The sequence below is a fragment of the Peromyscus eremicus genome, chromosome 17 (genome assembly GCF_949786415.1).
Source record: "Peromyscus eremicus chromosome 17, PerEre_H2_v1, whole genome shotgun sequence".
Classification (NCBI taxonomy): Eukaryota; Metazoa; Chordata; class Mammalia; order Rodentia; family Cricetidae; genus Peromyscus; species Peromyscus eremicus.
This window is the reverse complement of record NC_081433.1, coordinates 20,495,266-20,513,735: the sequence shown is the minus strand read 5'-3', so window position 1 is coordinate 20,513,735 and position 18,470 is coordinate 20,495,266.

Sequence of the window (18,470 nt, the reverse complement as noted above, 5' to 3'; positions counted from 1 at the left end):
ATCTGACGGATGTTTGTTATTTATGCAAGATATATAGTGTCTTCAGCAAGAGAGTCTTACTATCACATTCTGGAGGGTAACCAATAACATTGGCAATAGTCTGGAATGTTCGAGGGTATACTGGAACTTACCAAACCCACTAAAAGATTAATCCATTCCTAGTATTGAGACTTTTCTTTATTAGCCTGTGGTATCTAGTAGGGACATTGTTGTCCCTTATATATAGCTTAAAATTGGATTGATTAATTTGGATTGGTTGTTTTCTTGATGCCTAGCTTCTGAGTTCTTTATATATTCTAGATACTAGGCCTCTATCAGATGTAGATCTGGGTAAAAACAATCCATCTGTTGGCCACCTCTTCACTCAAATGATGGTATTTGCTGTTCATAAGCTGCTTTGGTTTCCTGAGCTACCGATTAATTGTTGCTCTTAACACCAGTGCTATTAGATTCCTGTTCAGAAAATCGTTTCCCTTGTCTATAATTTCAAGTATATTCCTGATTTTATCCTCTATCAGTTTCGAGGTTCAGGTCTTATGTTGAGGTCCTTGAGCTATTTGATGGTAAATTTTGCATAGGGTGAGAGATAGGGATCAAGTTTCATTATTTCAAATGCAGCTATCCAGTTTGACCAGCATCAATTTAAAAAGATATGGCAAAGTATACAAGCACACAGCCAACATCTTGTTAAAAGTAGTAAAACTTAAAGTATTTCATTAATCAAGGACCAGATAGTCATAACTCTACCTCATTCTCTTCAATGTGGAATTCCTATAGCCTGCTTTTTCTCCACAAATAATTTTAATAGAAGAAACTTAAGGCAGAGTTTATGGGAACTCTCATTCTGCCTAGATACACCCAATCTTGTCTGTTTTACTATTCTGAAACTAATTTTAAAAATCTATTAAAAAAAACAGCAAAACAAACCCATTATAAAAATACCATTTCCTAGAAACCTAAACATTTAACAAATATAATAGAAGACTTCGGGAGACACCAAAGATGGTTAGGACTCAGCATGATGTTACCAGATGCATGCTGCTTTGTGCATGGACACTCCACCATTTGTCCTGGTAAAGACACAGTGGGCGCCTGAAGACTAATGACCTGGGTTTTTAATCCATTATAGTGAACACAGAAGGTTCATCTTTGCTTTTTTCTCAATTCTCTTCAGTTCAGCATAAAATCTTCACATTGTCTGAGGTGGTATATTTGGGAACAGCATATTATAGTCTTTGCACTAGAATTCTTTCCTATAACAGATATTTTTCATAAAAATTTTATTTAGGACATTTTCTCAAAATCAGCACAATGAAACTGGATTCCAAGGGGGTCAAAGCTATATCTCATGCTGGCACCTGAACTTGGTAGTGTACAAATCACCCAAAGAGTATTAGTTTTTAAAATATGAAGAGGTCATGAAGAGTATCTGGGATTTGGCACTGTTTGGCAGGGCTAGAATCCTTGAAGAGAGGTCAGGAGAGGCCAGTGGTGAAGGTGCAGCCTCAGTTGCAGTGGTAGACCCAGGATTTAAGAGGTCATGTTGAAAAGTTGATGGTTGGTACCACGAGGCACTGCCAGAGTTCAGAAGAGGTTATTGGTGAAGGTGAAGCCCAGTTTTGGGCAGAGACCCCAGGATTTTGTAGATGTCAGTACCATGGGGTGTCCACCAAGGGCAACAACATGTGTGGAAGAGAGGCAGCCTGATCCAAGGGGAAAAGCTATCTGTGCTATGAATTACAGAGCTGTATCAATGAACCCTTTGGAGCCCAGAAAACCATGAGTAGATCCTAGGCGTCAGGCACCATTTTACTGTATGCTGTTGAACTTGGGTTTTGCTTTGATTTGGTTATAACTATGTCTTGGGTCTTCTCTTTGGAATACAGAAGTGTTTAGTGATTTTTAAAATTTTTACAGGAAGCCACAGCTGAGAGACTTTGAACTTTTAAATAGACTTTGGATTTTCAGGGAGACTTTGAAAAATTTTACAGAAACTTTGGGTAGTTTAGAGAGATTTTTAGATATGTTAGGATGCCTTTGGATATTTTGTAGAGGCTTTGAAGTTTGAAAGAGACTTTGGATGTTTTAAAGAAAACTTTAAATGTGATTTTTGTTTAAAAACTGAGACTTTAAAAAAAGTCTGAAGGTCTTATATTGTGATATTAATATTAATATGATATTTAGGGGACAAATGAGAAAGGAAAGATTCTAGCTCGATAGCGATCTGCTTGTGTGTCAAGTTAACAAGATGTCCATTGTGCTAGATGGTTTTGTGTTTATAGTGTTTCATCAGAGCAATAGAAACTGAAAGACATGTACTGCTGATCTTAACTTGCCAAAGACTTTTGCATCTGTAGAGTACATGAGAAAAAGGTTTTAATTTTTTTCTTTTTTATATGTTTTGAAAAGTTTTAGATCTGAGGTTATGCCAGCCTCATGGAGCCAAGACATTCACTATTTTCCTATTTTCCTCTTAGACTTCACGCAAAATTAGTTTAATTTATTCCACAAATTAATTTATTTGCACAATTTTGATAAAAGAATTATTTCCTTATTAAACATAAACATCATGTATTAATTTTCTCTGTCAGTTTTTATTTCTTAAGGACTTTTCTCATATCATTCAAATTTTCAAATATATTAGTACAAATTTATTAACAATGTTAATGTTATCTTTTGTTACTACAAGGAGTCAAAAGAATGGCTTATGTTTAAAATTTTTCCCTGCTTTACTGAGGTAATGTAAGAAAAACACGACACATATTTAAGACCTGCAGCTTGATGTATTCATACATACTTTGTAAAATTATCACCAAAGTTAAGTCAATTAACACCTTTATTGTTATCTTTTTCTTCCTTCCTTTTTCTGCTTTTATTTAATTATTTTGATCACAAGAATACCTGAGACTGTTGACATTAACGAATGAGCTCTTCCCCATCGTGTTTCCCAGAGACCATGGTCTGCATCAGCTTGTGTGCATTTACTGACCTTCCACTCTTTCAGCAATGTCTCTGTTCATTACATTCCGCCTCTGGCATCACTGTTTTACTTTCTGTTTCTGTGAGTTTGACCATTTCAAATTTTCTGAAGAATGATCATGAAGTGAGATCATGAAGTAATTTTCTTTCTTTATCTGCTGGTTTCCCTCAGCAAAATCTTATTTAGGTGAATATACATTATTACAAATGTCAGAATTTCTTTTCTTCTTTTCTCTAAAGTTCACTAAGACTGCAAATAAGTCTTCATACAGGTTTACTGGCTATCTGACAAAAAATCAGCAAACTACCCCAAACCAATCACTACATTATTTAAGATATGGTCATATAGATACATATATGATCAAAACAATAAACATTATACAGACAATCCTTACCAAAATTTAAGATAGTGGCTGTGTCTGGGAAGAAGGACAAAAGGTTCTCAAATATGATTACACATTCTTTTCCTCAAGTGATCTAAATGGAAAATAAATATGTGTTATTGTTTAAATTACACTTTATAATGTGTTGCCCTTGTTATATGCATCACAGCAAGAAAAATAACTAAGGGATTACATGTTTTTGTTCCTTAAAATAGCACAGTTCAGCCCTGGAGAGAATGCTCAGTGGTTAAGGGCCCTTGCCACTCTTCCAAAGAGTGTGAGTTTGGCTTTCAGTGCAGCTTAGGATCACTTATAACTACCTCCAAGGGATCCAATAGCTTTTTATAACATTTGCATACACCCAAACATGCATAGTATACAGTCACAAAACATATGCACATACACATAAAATAAATAAATAAGTAAATACCCCCAAGCCATTTCTGATCGAGTCTTTTCTCCACTAAGAGTGATGCCAATAGAGTAGAGGCCTATTTTTGGCCACCATTGTCAACTCTGTTTTCTTCCCATGTCTCTGTTCCTTAGAAAATGATGGGTTACCTAACAGATCTTCCTTCTTGTATCCCAACCAGCAATCTGGAATCTGGCACTACCTGGAAAGTTGTGCTAGAACAAGTTTGGGAGTCAGATGGACACCAGGTCTTACCCACTGAATCAAGTATGGCTTGCTCCATGAAAGGACATGTGACCTAGCTGAGAATGGAATAGATTTCCAATACCTCAGACCTCAGTTCCTAGAGCCAATTGCCAGTTAAGACACAACCCACCCCAACCCACCCCAACCCACCCCAACCCACCCAACCCACCTAACCCACCTAGGTTTAAAATGTCTGTGCTGTTTGGGTAAATGGTATCTAGGTGCCCACTTCAGATATGTGTTGTCTATTAGCAGTATATTCACGTAGCCATGAAGAATGGAGCTAGCATAGCCAATCTTGTGATCTTTACAGAGGCATAGAATAAGTTTGAAATTGTAGGTTTATTTCTTAAGCCTAGAACCACTAGACATACTCAACATTTTTCCTGTAGACTTCGCACTCCACAACAGAGGCAGGAAGCCTCCAGAGTCTTTAGTGTTTAGCACTTGGAACAAACATGGTTCATGGCTGGGTGATGGAGGCACATCTAATCTCAGAATAATGCTTTGCTTTGAGCCATCTTTGAGGAGTTTTTTCTTCCCTAGTTCATCCTATAGTTGGAGCTATACTCCTAACTTGGGGGTTCACAGACTTTTATTCTGTACTATGGAACAAGCATGCTGACCCTTCTGAGCACTGACCAGCATTCTCTTTTCCTGAGATGTCCTTCCATTTTCATTCACCTGATCAGTTTATTTCAACACTTACAGCATTACTAGATATTTCTCTATGATTAGAGCAAAGACCATACTCTGGAAAGCCTTTCCCTTGGCCATTGCACCTAGGAGAATTTCTCTTTCCTTTGACCAAGATGGTCCTGTGAGCATATGAACTGGACCTGAGTCACCACTGATTGGCAATAGACTGGGATCAAACGCCATTTTAGTTAAGAAAAGACCTGTCTCTAGAGCAGACAGTTTCTATTTATAGTCCTGGCTCTGATATTTGATGGTTTTGTCAAGTTAATTTCTCCTGAGTTCTTTGTTGATCAGTAGAGTTCAGAAAATGAGGTTCAAATCACTTGAGTGGGTTTCCAAAATAATCACAGTTCAATAATCCACAGGAAGAGTAGGACAAAAGAGACCTGGATGGACCAAGGATAGGCTGTGCGAGTGGGAAGAGAAAAATTACAGTGGGTTTGTATCCCTCCACCATTAACGAATGTTATTCTATTCCCAAGCATTTAGAGAAAATAGCCTAAAATAAGATGCAAATACTGATTGTTTACTCAGGAGGTACAACCAGGGCACTTAGGAGTGAGATGGAAGTTGGACAGGAGGTTAGAAGCGATGCTTTTCAAAGCTGGCACTGCTTCATGACTAGTCTTGAGAAAGTACCCAAATATGTCAACCGGCTAACTGGCAGATCTCTCCCTGTGCCTTATTCTTTGGGGGAAAAAAAGTACCCTCCAGCAATTCATGGAAATGTGGGAGGGCAGAATTAGTTCACAAGTCTCTTCTTTCTCCAATTTTGTTTTGGTCATTATGATGTGAGTATTACCACCCCCTTTTAGGTTACTAGGCTACATGGGATGCTAGCATCCATCCACTGAGTTGTATTCATATGGGATCACTTGTTCTTCACTTACAGAAGGTCAGGAGTTGGAACCGGTTAATTAATTCACTCACCCTTTATTTAGTGTTTTGAAGTAGGTAGAATTGGACACTGGATGATGCTGATGCATTTATGAATTAATAACTTTAATAAACATGAAATTTGAGATTTAGAAAATTAAGTGTATTTCTATATGTCAGTCAACATACATGTAATAATATATGGCGTAGCTATGATTGCAACAATAAAATATGGGAAAATTAATTAGGAAGAAGCAGGCTTATTATATTCTGCTTATACCATTGGTTTTTTTTTTGTTTGTTTGTTTTTTGTTTGTTTTTTGTTTTTTTCGAGACAGGGTTTCTCTGTGTAGCTTTGTGCCTCTCCTGGAACTCACTTGGTAGCCCAGGCTGGCCTCGAACGTTTGTTTTTAAGGCAGATCTTAAAGCAAACATCTATAATAATCCCAGGACTCTGTAGGTGGTAGCAGAAAAATCTCGAGTTCAAGGGCATTCTATGTTTTGTCTATCATGAATAGTGCTGATTTGTACATGGATGTGCATGTATCTGCACTGTATCCTAATTTTGATTCCTTTGAGTGTACCCCTAAGGGTGATACATGAGGATCATCTGGTGATTTTATTTTTAGGGGAAGCCCACACTTCTTTCCATAGTGGCCACACTAAGTTAACATTTTCACCAGCCGTGAACAGATGTCTCCTCCTCTTACATCTTGGTCAACAGTCATTTTATATTGGCATTGTGACTGGAGTGAAGTGGCATCTCAGTGTAGTTGTGACTTGTGTTTTCCCCTGATGGCTAAAGATGTTGAACGCTTTTTATATTTTGTGGGTATCTACATTTCTTTTGAAAAAATGTGTCAGTAGTTCATTTGCACATTTGTAGATTGGATTATTTGCCCTTTGGTCTTCAAGAGTTTTAAATTGTTATAGTAATGTCTCAATTAATAATTTGCATACTCATCTCCTCTTGGGTGAATAGTTGGTGAAGTTTGTCTCCTTTTCTGTAAGCTGTTTCTTTACTCCATTGCTCCCTTTGTTGTGCAAATGATTTTTTAGTTTGATGCAAAACCATTTGTCTGTTCTCTCTAATATTTCCTGAACTGCTAAAATCCTTTTCAGAAAAGCATCAGCTGTGACTGACTTAAGATGTTTCCCTTTATTTCCTGTAGTAGTTCCAGACTTTATATTAAGGTATTTAATCAACATTGAGTTGAGTTTTATACAACACAAGAGCGAGAGATCTCATTCTACTCCTCTGCTTCTCCAGTCTATTGTTATTTTTTAAATATTTTTTTGAGATTAGTATAATTATATCATTTCCCTCTCCCTTTCTTCCCTCCAAAATCTGTTCATATACCCCTTTGCTCTTTTTCAAATTCGTGGCCTTTTTTCTTTATTTTTACATATGTATGGTGTGTGTGCATGCTTGTGTGTGTATAAATGTATATATTCCAACATAAATGAGTTGTGGAGCCCAGTTCCAACTGATACAACCCCTGCATCTAATGTTCAAGAGTCATTATGGAAGAGGGGTGGAAAGATTGTAAGAGTCAGAATGGGGAGTTTTCTGTGAGATGGTCTACTATAAATGCCCAAAGCTACACTCAACATGGCTGCCTAAACATGACCCAATGAAGAATAACACCAATAGACATCCTAATGTAGAAGGGAGAAAGCCCATGAAGCTTCAACTCTAGAGAAAGAACTAAAAGCTCTTGAGGGCCACAAGAATATATCAGAGAGATTCAGCTGTGTATTAAAGCTGAATTTCGACTGGCCAAGGGTCTGTCAAAAGGCAAAGCCATTTATTATGAATATTTGGTGTTACTCAGCCTTTAATATTTCAGCTGTCTTCTGCTATGTAATCTTGCATGCCCAGACCAATTGGTAAACAATTCAGCTCCCCAGACCTGCTGTACCTACTAAGTTATTAACTGCCCTGCTGAGCTTAAAAGACAAGCTGGCTGGAGACACATAGCTTTGTTTCCTGTGCTAATGAAGCTCAGACCACACCCTCACCTTGAGGAGGCCTAGTGATTCTCCAGAGCATTTTGACTGAGAACAAAAGAGGTTTTTACATATCAAGGTGAGAGATAAAACAACATTCCTGATGAGGCAGGGAACCACATGCCCAGGGAAAGAAAAAGCAGGCATTTTCTGTAGACAGGGACAGAACAGCATGATGAGAGAGAAGAGAGGACTACAGAGGTTCCTAGAGGGTAAGCAGATCTCAAGTAGAGTTTTCTGAGTGCTAGGAGTAGAGAGTAGCAGAGATGGAGAAAGAGAATACAGAGGACAAAGATGAGGCTGATAGCATAGGAGTTAGTCATTAGCTGGTGTATGAGCCAGGGAGCTGGACGGAACTGCAGTTATGGAGACAGGATTTCATCCCAGAGAAATAAAGTAGACAAATATAGAGCTTGTTATGTCTAGAGTTATTCCTTCCTTGAATGCCTGGTGGAACTACAGCTGAATTGATGTAATTTTGTCTTAGAGGAATAAAGTTAACAGACATAAGAACATAGAATAACCTCTTCTGGTTTCATTGGGTATTAGGCATGTACATGGTATGCAGACATACACACAGGCAGAACATCCAAAAGATAAAAATAAATAAAATTCATTTGAAAGATGGTACCTGTGCTCTACTATGTGGTTGGGTTTATTTATGAGTCTTCTACTCCCGTGTCCTATTGGTCTCCATGTTTGTATGCTAATATCATACTGGATTTGGGGGTTTTTACTGTTTCCTCTCTCCTCCCCATTCTCTCCTCCTCTCACTTTATCCTCCTCCACCCTCCTCCCTTCCCTTTTCTGCTTACCCACCTCTTCCAGTTTTTCCTCCTCCTTTTCTTCTTCTTCCTCCTTCTATAGCTTCATACTATAATGTAGAACTGGATTTTATGATATTCTCAGCATTGCTCTTTTGATCAGGGTTGCTTTGCCATTTTCAGTCTTTTGGGTTTCTATATTGTTGTAGTTTTCATATGAGATGTCCCCACAGATTCATGTATTTGAACACTTTGTCCTCAGTTGATGGAACTGCATTGAGAGGTGGTGGGAATTTTCTGAAGTAAGAACTGAGCCGACAGACGTAGAACCACAGTGATAGAGCTTGAAGGTTAAAACTTTCCTCTCTCCCTGCCAGATTCTCATCTTTCTTCAAATTCAGCTGCAACATAGCTACCTGAATCAAGTTGCATCTGTCATAGCCCTGAGGATACCCCTGCAGCCATGCCTTCCCCACCAGTATGGGCTGCATTTTATACATATATGTATATAATTTAGTTTTAGAAAAAACACCACTGGTATAATATAGTTTGCCCTGAATATACAGATTAACTTTAGCAATAAATTCATTTTTATAACAGTAATTACCTTGTCTTTGCTGAATGTTCAATTCTTTGTCTATGCCAGGGAATAAACATGGCAATTCCCTGGATAACCACCAGTATATCATTTACACGAAATTCTTTAGTCTTTTATTATGTTTTTTTTTTCACAATTCTTGTCTTCATGTTCTACAAGATTTCATTTTAGAGATTTTTTTCCATACACTTAGTTACAGTTATTTATTTTTGCATTTTTTTTATTTTTTAAGAAGCATATTTAGGTGTATTTTAAAATGAGTACTAATTACTGTTTAACTACTCCTTCATCTCTGGGATAAGCCAATTTTATTATAGCTGGAGACAATTTTGGTATTTATTTTATAATTTTAAGGAGGATTTTTACATAAATGTGCATCAGGGATATTTGCCTATAGATTTAAAATTTTGTTTTATCTTTATATGGTTTTGGTATTAGAGAAATATTGGCTTATTAGAGAAGTTGGGGAATACTCTCTCTGTTTCTGGGTTTTGCTTTTGGTTTTTTTTTGTAGTTTAATAAGTATTGGTTGTAGATTTTCTTTCAAAATCTGATAGAATTCTGCTGTGAACCATCTGAATCTGGGCACTTTATTTATTTATTTAGTTTTGTTAGAAAGCTTTTAATTAGTGTTTTAATCTCCTGAATTGTTACAAGGTCTCTATTTCATTGATCTCATCATGGTTTAATTCTAATAATTAGAATGAATCCAGAAATTCATCCATTTACTTTAGATTTTCCAATTTAATGGAGTATAGGTTTTAAAATTAATCACTTATACTTACCTACATTTCTTTGAGATCTATTATAATGTTTCATTGTTCATTTTGGGTTCTGTTATTTCTGGTTCTTTCCTTCCTGTTTTGGGTTAGTGGGGTCAATGGTGTATAGTTCTGTTTATCTTCTCAAAGAAGCAGCTCTTAGCTTCATTCATTCTCTTTGTTTCTATTTCTTTAATTTTTGCTTAATTTTTATAGAAAATTCTCCATCTATTGAATTTGAGATTGGTTTGTTTTCTTTTTTTTTCTTGTTTTGCATCATTAAGTTATTTGTTTGTGCTCATTGTGATCTTTCTTAAATGTAGGATTGCTTTTTATATGTCCCAGAGGTTTTGTTGTGGTGTGTCTACTTCATTTATTTCCATAGAAGTATTTTTATTGAATAATTGATTTCTTTTTCCTATTTATCATTGAGTAATGAGTTGTTCAACCTTCTTGAGTTGGTGTACTTACCATAGTTTAGTTTGCTGTTGATTTTAAGTTTTATTGCATTATGGTCAGATAGTATTCACAGAGCCATTTACATTTGTTTTCTAGATTTGTTGAGGTATATTTTGTGTTCCAGGATGTGGTCCATGTTAGTAAACTTCCATTGGCTGCTGTATAGAGTGCATAATCTTTGATGTTTGTATGGAATATTCTGTAGATATCTGTTAGGTTCATCTAGGGATAAACCTAATCAAATAAGTGAGAAAATTCTACAATGAAAATTAAATTCCTGAGATTAAAGAACACACTAGATAATGGAACAAACTCTTATGCTCATGGATTGGCAGAATTAACATTAAAATGACAATTCTACCAAAAGCAATTTACAGATTAAACACAATCCCAAATACAAAATCTACATATTCTTCATATAAATAGAAAAATCCAATCCAAAATTTAATTAGAATCAAAAAAGTCCCCAGATAACTGAACAATCCTGAGAAAAAAAAGAAATAAATTTGAAGATTACATTTCCACATTTTAAGATGTATTACAGAACTAAGGTACAAAAAATAGTATGGCACTGCCACAAAATGACACATTAGACCAATGGAACAAAATAAAAGACCCAAACAGGAATACATAGATCACAGCCACCTGTTCTCTGACAAAGATGCCAAAAACTTAGAATGGTGAAAAGAAGGCTCTTCAACAAGTGGTGCTGAGACAACTAAATGTCTACCTAAGAAGAATGAAAGTAGACTGATATCTATCACCATGAACAAAAGTTGACTCTAAATGGATAGGACACCTCAATGTGAAACCCAAAACAATGCATCTGATAGAAAAAAATACAGGCTGTATGCTACAAGATACATTTTCTGAATAGGATTTCATCTGCCCAAGAATCAAGGCAAACAACCGACAAATGGGAATTCATAAAACTGAAAAGCTTCTGCACAGCCAAGAAAACAATCATTTGAGTACAGAGGAATGGCAGTAAATTATAGCAGCTCTATGTTATGAAGAGAATGAATACCTAGAATATATAAATAACTAATAAAAATAACCTAAAGAGTGTAAACAAACACCCCAACTAAAACCAGGCTATAGATATAAGAGAGAGAGAGAGAGAGAGAGAGAGAGAGAGAGAGAGAGAAGAAATACAAATTACTACAAAAAATTCCTCACACAGATTTTGAAGCAGAATGAAATTATACTTTGAATGGGGAGAAATGACTCATATTGATATCAATAAACAAATTAAATCTTATAAATCATTAAGAGTAGTTTCTTCATTTTTAAATGACTACAGCATATCTGAAAAAGTGATCATCATCCTTGTCAATTAGAGATATGCAAATTAAAACAACTGAGATTTTTATCTCATACTTTTCAGAATGGCTAAGGCCAAACAAAACAACCTACAATAAATGTAAGAGGAGCTATGGGAAAAGGGGACTCTTATTCACTGATGGTAGTGCTGCAAATTGGCATACCACTACAGAAATCAGTGTGGGAAAATTCACAAAAGAACTAAAAATAAATCTTCCATATGGCCCAGCTATACTACTTTTTGGCATAAAACCAAAGCATTCAACATCCTACTCCTCAGATATTTGCTGAGCTATATCCATTGCTGCTCCCTTTACAATAGCTAAGAAATTAGGGAAAAGAAAAACTTACATGTCCTTCAAATGATGAATGGATAATAAAAATCTGGCACAAAAACACTGGAATTATATTTAGTTATAAAGAAAATGAAATCATGAAGTTTGCAGGTAAATGGATGGAACTACAAACTATTATATTGAGTTAGGTAGCCCAGACTAAGAAAGACAATTTCTACATGTTCTCTTTCATCTGTGGTTCTTAGCTGCAAATCTTCAAAGATGAGCATATACCTTGGAGTAATCATAAAATAATAGATAGATAGATAGATAGATAGATAGATAGATAGATAGATAGATAGATAAATGATTATTTTCAGATCTTTATCTGGAATTTCATCTATTTCATTATCTTTGGAGCGTCAGTTGCTAAAGAATACTGATTTTTGAGGAGTCAGATGTTTGTTGATATTTCTGCATTGATTGGGTTGGATATCTTTTATAGTTGGGTTTCTGTGTGTGTGTGTGTGTGTGTGTGTGTGTGTGTGTGTGTGTGTGTGCATGTGTGCATGTATACGTATATGCATGTATGTGTGTGAATGAATGTTCATCAAGTAGACTAGGCTTGCTGGCTATCTAGTCCTATGTGTTGTACCTACTTCCACATCACTGGGATTACAAGCATACACTGCCACCCCTTCCTTTTTCAGGAGTTCTAGGAACTGAACTCATCAGGTCCTCATTCATGTAAAACAAGCACATTACTAACTGACTTATCTCATACTCCCTCTTCCACTTTTATATAGAAGCTTTTAAAGAAAAGCTTTCTGTTGATGATGTTTCTTGAGATACTGGATTCCTTAGACATGTTAAATCTATACACTGAATTCCAGCCTAAGACTCTTTCTCTGTAGATCTCACAAGAGTGAATATAGCTAGATGAAGCAGATGAATTGTAAATAGTGGACTGCATGAATTTGTTCTCTATGCTCATACTTTTCATCTATCCAAAGCTGCAGGCTGTGAGAGTATGGGGATAACCTATGTAATGTTTCTGGTAATGTCCACAGTTTCTTTGCCATTTCTCTTTGATTTTGTACTTGTGAATATAAGGGTGTGGACGGTTAGGCTCCCTCATTCATGCATATTTAGATTCTCATTTTTGGCTGTATTTTAATAAATAACACACAGTTGTGAGTGTACACATTATTGGAGTTCAAGTAGGGTGAGTTTTGTATAAAAGAAGGTTTGCTGGCTCTTAACTGGACCAGGATTGTAGCTTAACTGCAGAAGAGCTACATAACACCTTTAAAGTGTTGTGCTTCTGCACTAGCCCAATAGAAAGAATGCAAAGAAATAGAAATAATAGTAATGAATCATAACAGAAATAAAAGAAAAACTAAGTCACAATTGTGATATATATTCTAACAAAAGGAATTGTGTTAGCAGAAATATCATAAGGTAAGATTTTTTTTTTAAAGATTATGAAAAAAAGAGCAAAAATTAAAACTGGAAAAAAATGGAAAAAATTTAGAACATTGAAAAAATGAAAATGGAAAAAGTAGAAATATTGGATAGTGGGGAATGGGGACAATAAAGAATATGCACATATAAACATACAAATATATATGAACAAACCAATTGGCAAGTATGTATTCTCCCAATTCCAAGAGATACCTTTAAAAATCTCTCTGCTGGGCATTGTAAAAGCAGTAGTGGATATTGTGAAGTGAGAATCCACACTGCTTTCATGTCTTCCTGGGCTGTGCATCCCTTAGCATGAGCAAAGTTTGATGATATCACTTCTCTGTTTCTGTGTGTCTTGATTGCCAATTGGTCAGTGTTAGTGATCTTGAGCCAGAGCTGGCTAGAACAGCTATTTCCTGGCTCAGAAGGAATGTTACTCCACATAGATTAATTAACTTGATGTCCTTCAAAGCTGTACAGGTGTTTAGTCCAACTGTGTTTCAAGGTCCCGGCATGCCTCCATAACCCTCACTCCCCGACAGGGAAGACCTAAACAGTCTAGTGAGTGAAGAGGTACAACAGGTCCTGTGTTCTCACCACTACCCATAGCTATGATTTTGGGGTCTAAGTCCCCAGAAGCAATTTCATGTGGTGACTACAGAAACCCTTTAGCTGCTCTCTCAAGACACCTCTCCTTTACGTTATACACAATTTTTTAAATTAAAATGTGTAATTGTATTTCCTCACAACCCCTTCAAAGACAAAAGTGCAATCCACTCCCTTCACTATCTCCAGCCTGAATACTATTCTTGTGGGGTGTTAACCCACCAATCCCACAGCTCCCCAGTGTTTTCTTGAGTGTGAGCAACAGGAAATATTAGATAGAAGGATTTATTGTGAAGAATATTGCGGAGATAGACAGATAGAAAATAAAGGATAGCCTCGAGAGGGCCTGGAACCTATTTCAACGGGCTTCTACTGTCTCTGCCCCAGGGTATTTATAGAGACGCCAAGGGGTGGAGCAAAAGACCTCCTCCCCCAGCACAGCCAAGTGCAGACCATCTCAAACACCTGCACTCAAACCTGTGGTCCTAATCATCCTCTATGTGGACCTTTTGGGTAAAGCCACGAGGAACCCGAAAACGGGCTCCCACATATTCTATGCAGTTTTTAATGGACTTCAGTAGTGGCCAAACTGAGCTACATGCTAGATGCTGTTTGGAACAGCACAATATGTGAATTATAAAAGATTTGTTTTTCCTGTTACAACAAGCTTGAGAACAGCTTGGAGCTCTCTGTTATAGCACAGATTTTAAGCTTGAGAAAGGCAGAGAATTTTGTGAGCCAACCCACCACAGGACTTTTGGATCAGGTCAGGTCATATTGCCTTTTTACTGTTCCCAATTTATTCCAGTCCCAACCATTTTTCATTATTTTATTCCTCCTTCCCATGCTCCCCTCCTCCTTTTCCCTCCTCTCCCTCTTCACTTCCCTTCCCTCTCGTCTTCTCTCCATCCCTCCGTTTCTTTCTCCTGTATGCTACCATTCTCTGATAGTGAGCTGACTGAATCATGTTAGCTTTGTTTTTTATCTTTAAAGGGAAATTTATAATGTTTTCCATCTGGCTATACTAAATCACATTCTCCCACCAAGAACAGGACACAAGAGATTCCCTTGTCTCTTCATCCTGGCCAAATCCAGTTCTTTCTAACGATCATCTTCTTCCTCCTCTTCCTTTTATTCCATCCTTTTTTTTTTTCATGATCTCCTCCTCCCCATTGTCTTCCTCTCCCCCTCCTCCTTTTCCTGCAACATCACTGAATTTGTTTTATTATTCAAAGAGCCCCCCCCACACAGACTTTTGGGATTTTCAGGTGCATGGTTATGTTATGTGTAAATAGAGGTAATTTTACTTCTTTTTTGAAAATACTACTTTTTATTATTCTTAATTATGTGTATATGTGTGTCCGCATGTGGATAGCTTCATATGAGGCTAGTGCTTGTGGAGGCCAGAGGCATGGGATCCCTGGATCTGGAGTTATAGATTGTAGTTAGCCACCTGAACTTGGTGCTTAAAACTTGACTGGAGTCCCCTGGAAGAGCATCACGTTCACTTAAGCACCAAGACTTCTTTCCAGCCCTTAATTTTACTTCTTTGCCCGATTTGGATTTCTCAGATGTTGTCTAAATGTTCTGTCTAGGACCGATAGTTATATATTTAAGAAGTGGGAGTGGGTATTCTTGTCTTGTACCTCACAGTAGAGGAAAAGATGTTGGTGTTCTCCCATTGATGATGAGGTTAGTGCAATGTTTTCCACATGCAGCCTTTATTATGATGAGATAAGTTCCCTGTACAGCTATTTTGTTGAGTCTTCCTTTTTCATGAAAAGATGTTAAACGTTTTCAAATATGCTTTGAAATCATCCATTGTAACGATCATGTGGTTTCTGTTTTCCTGTTGACGTGGTACACCACACTGATTGATTTGCACATTCTGAATCATCCTGGGAAAAGTCCTCTAGGTCAGATTCTGCAATTCTAATGTGCTATTGAATTAAATTTTTTAGTATTTTATTAAGGAAAAGTCTCCCTTTGCATTTCTTCTTTACTTTTGCTTTCTCTGATTTCTTAGTTTATGTAATGGTTCATTAATCTTATTTACTTAAAGAAAAAAAAAACAGCCAAGTCTGCTGGTCTGTGTGGTCTAGAGTCTTGTTTAAGTTTCTTTACTGATTTTCTGTCACGATATTCTTCCCACTGCTGAAGCAAGTCCACTGAAGTAGCGACCACCATAATTCTTCCTACTCAAAACTGTGCCCCTAGATTTTCTTGATTAGCTACTTTTAGGATTTTATCCACTTTGGATTTATTTGAAAAAAACACATGTGTGCTTTGAGGCTTTTCTTTGTTATATGCTTGTATGCTTGTCTCCCACCAACTTCTCTGCCTTTTGGCCCTTTTTTTTTTTTTTTGGTTTTTCAAAACAGGCTTTCTCTGTGTATCTTTGGTTGTCCTGGAACTCACTCTGTAGACCAAGCTGGCCTCGAACTCACAGAGATCCGCCTGCCTCTGCCTCCCGAGGGCTGGGATTAAAGGCGTGCACCACCACACTGGGCTAGCCTTCCACTCTTTTGTATTCCTCAGAGAACACAATTCCAGAGAGAACGGTCAGATTGGTTCTGTTTTGTCTTAAGCAAAACTCATTCAGTGTTCAGCCTTCTGAAATATTTGTTGGAAAGCCACGAGCATCTGCCTCTTAGCCTTTGGTTTGCAACTCACATTTCAGATATTGCCTTCTTCATTGCTGTTCTTTTCAACATATTTTCCTAATTCTTGTTCTAGGTTTTCTTGTGATAGTTTTGAGAATAGTAATGTGTTCATTTCCACAAAATAAGATTCCCGAGGCTGTATTTTAAGCACTAGAAAACACACAGTAGGGAACAGTAACATTTTCAACTGTTTCACTACTTTGAATTTTATGTTCATAAAAGTTCCATGATTTTGTTGTTGTTGTTTTTGATTTTTGAGACAGGGTTTCTTTGTGTAGCTTTGGAGCCTGTTCTGGAACTCTCTCTGTAGACCAGGCTGGCTTTGAACTCACAGAGATCTGCCTGGCTCTGCCTCCTGAGTGCTGGGATTAAAGCCATGCGCCACCACTACCCAGCTTTTTTTTTTTCCTTAAGATTTATTTATTTATTATGTATACAGTGTTCTGGCATGCATGCCTACATGCCACATGCCAGAAGAGGGCACTAAATTTCATTATAGATGGTTGTGAGCCCCTATGTGGTTGCTGAGAGTTGAACTCAGGATCCCTAGAAGAGCAGCCAGTGTTCTTAACCTCTGAGCCATCTCTCCAGCCCAAGTTCCATGATTTCATGTATACTTGAAAATTCCCTTGTTGAGGGCAGAGTGACAGTTCAGTGTGTTGACTGCATCACTCAGGTGTTTACTTTGATATTTTGTGATCTCTGTTTCAAGTCAGTGATAACTGTATAGTGTGCCCTCAGGTTTTTTCCATGTTTTGGCCTTTGTGAATAATGCTATTGGATATTTATTCACCAAATTTTAGGTAGGCATAACTTTCTTAGGCACTTTTTACCTTATGTTTTTGAGACTGTGCTTCTCACTGAACCAGGAATACATAAATTTAGGTGGGCTGGCTAGCCAATGAGAACTAGCTATCCATCTTTACCACACCGCCACCTGTAGGGTTACAGAAGCCTGCTGCCCCATTCTGCTTTTGATGTGGGTGCTGGGGACCCAAACACAGGTCCTCACTCTTGTGCACTAGACACTGTACTGACTGAGCTATCTCGTCCCCGGCCCACAGATTTTAATTCATCATTTTCTATGTGAACTGCCTTCGGTTTTTAAAACAATTTCCTACTTTCTTTTGTGTGTATGTGATTCTGTGTGTGTGTGTGTGTGTGTGTGTGTGTGTGTGTGTGTGTGTGTACGTGTGTACCTGCATGCATGTATGAATATGTGAGAAGTGGGAACCAGGAAAGGATGTTCTGGTACCTCCCTCTGTGGTGCTGCACCTTAACTTATTGAGGCAAGATCTCTCCCAGAACCCAAAGCTCACTCTTTGTTTAGAGTGGCTGGCCAGGGAGATCTTAGAATCCACCTATTTTTATTTGTTTTGATGTCTAGTTTTTTGAGTTCTTTATATATTTTGGAGATCAGCCCTTTGTCAGATATGGAGTTGGTGAAGATCTTTTCCCATGCTCTAGGCTGCTATTTTGTCTTATTGACAGTGTCCTTAGCCTTCCAGAAGATTTTTTGTTTCAGGAGGTCTCATTTATTAATTGTCAATCTCAGTGTCTGTGCTACTGAGATACCATCTTACACCTGTCAGAATGCCTAAGATCAAAAACACTGATGACTTATGTAGGAGAGGATGTGGAACACTTCTCCACTGTTGGTGGGAATACAAACTGATACAGTCACTTTGGAAATTAGTATGGCAGCTTCTCAGAAAAATGGGAATCCATCTACCACAAGACCCAGGTATACCAATCTTGGGCATATACCCCAAGGATGCTCAATCATACCACAAGGACACTTGCTCAACTATGTTCATAGCAGCTTTATTCACAATAGCCAGAACCTGGAAACAACCTAGATGCCCCTCAACAGAAGAATGGATAAGGAAAATGTGGTACATTTACACAGTGGAGTATTACTCAGCTGTTAAAAAACAAACAAACAAACA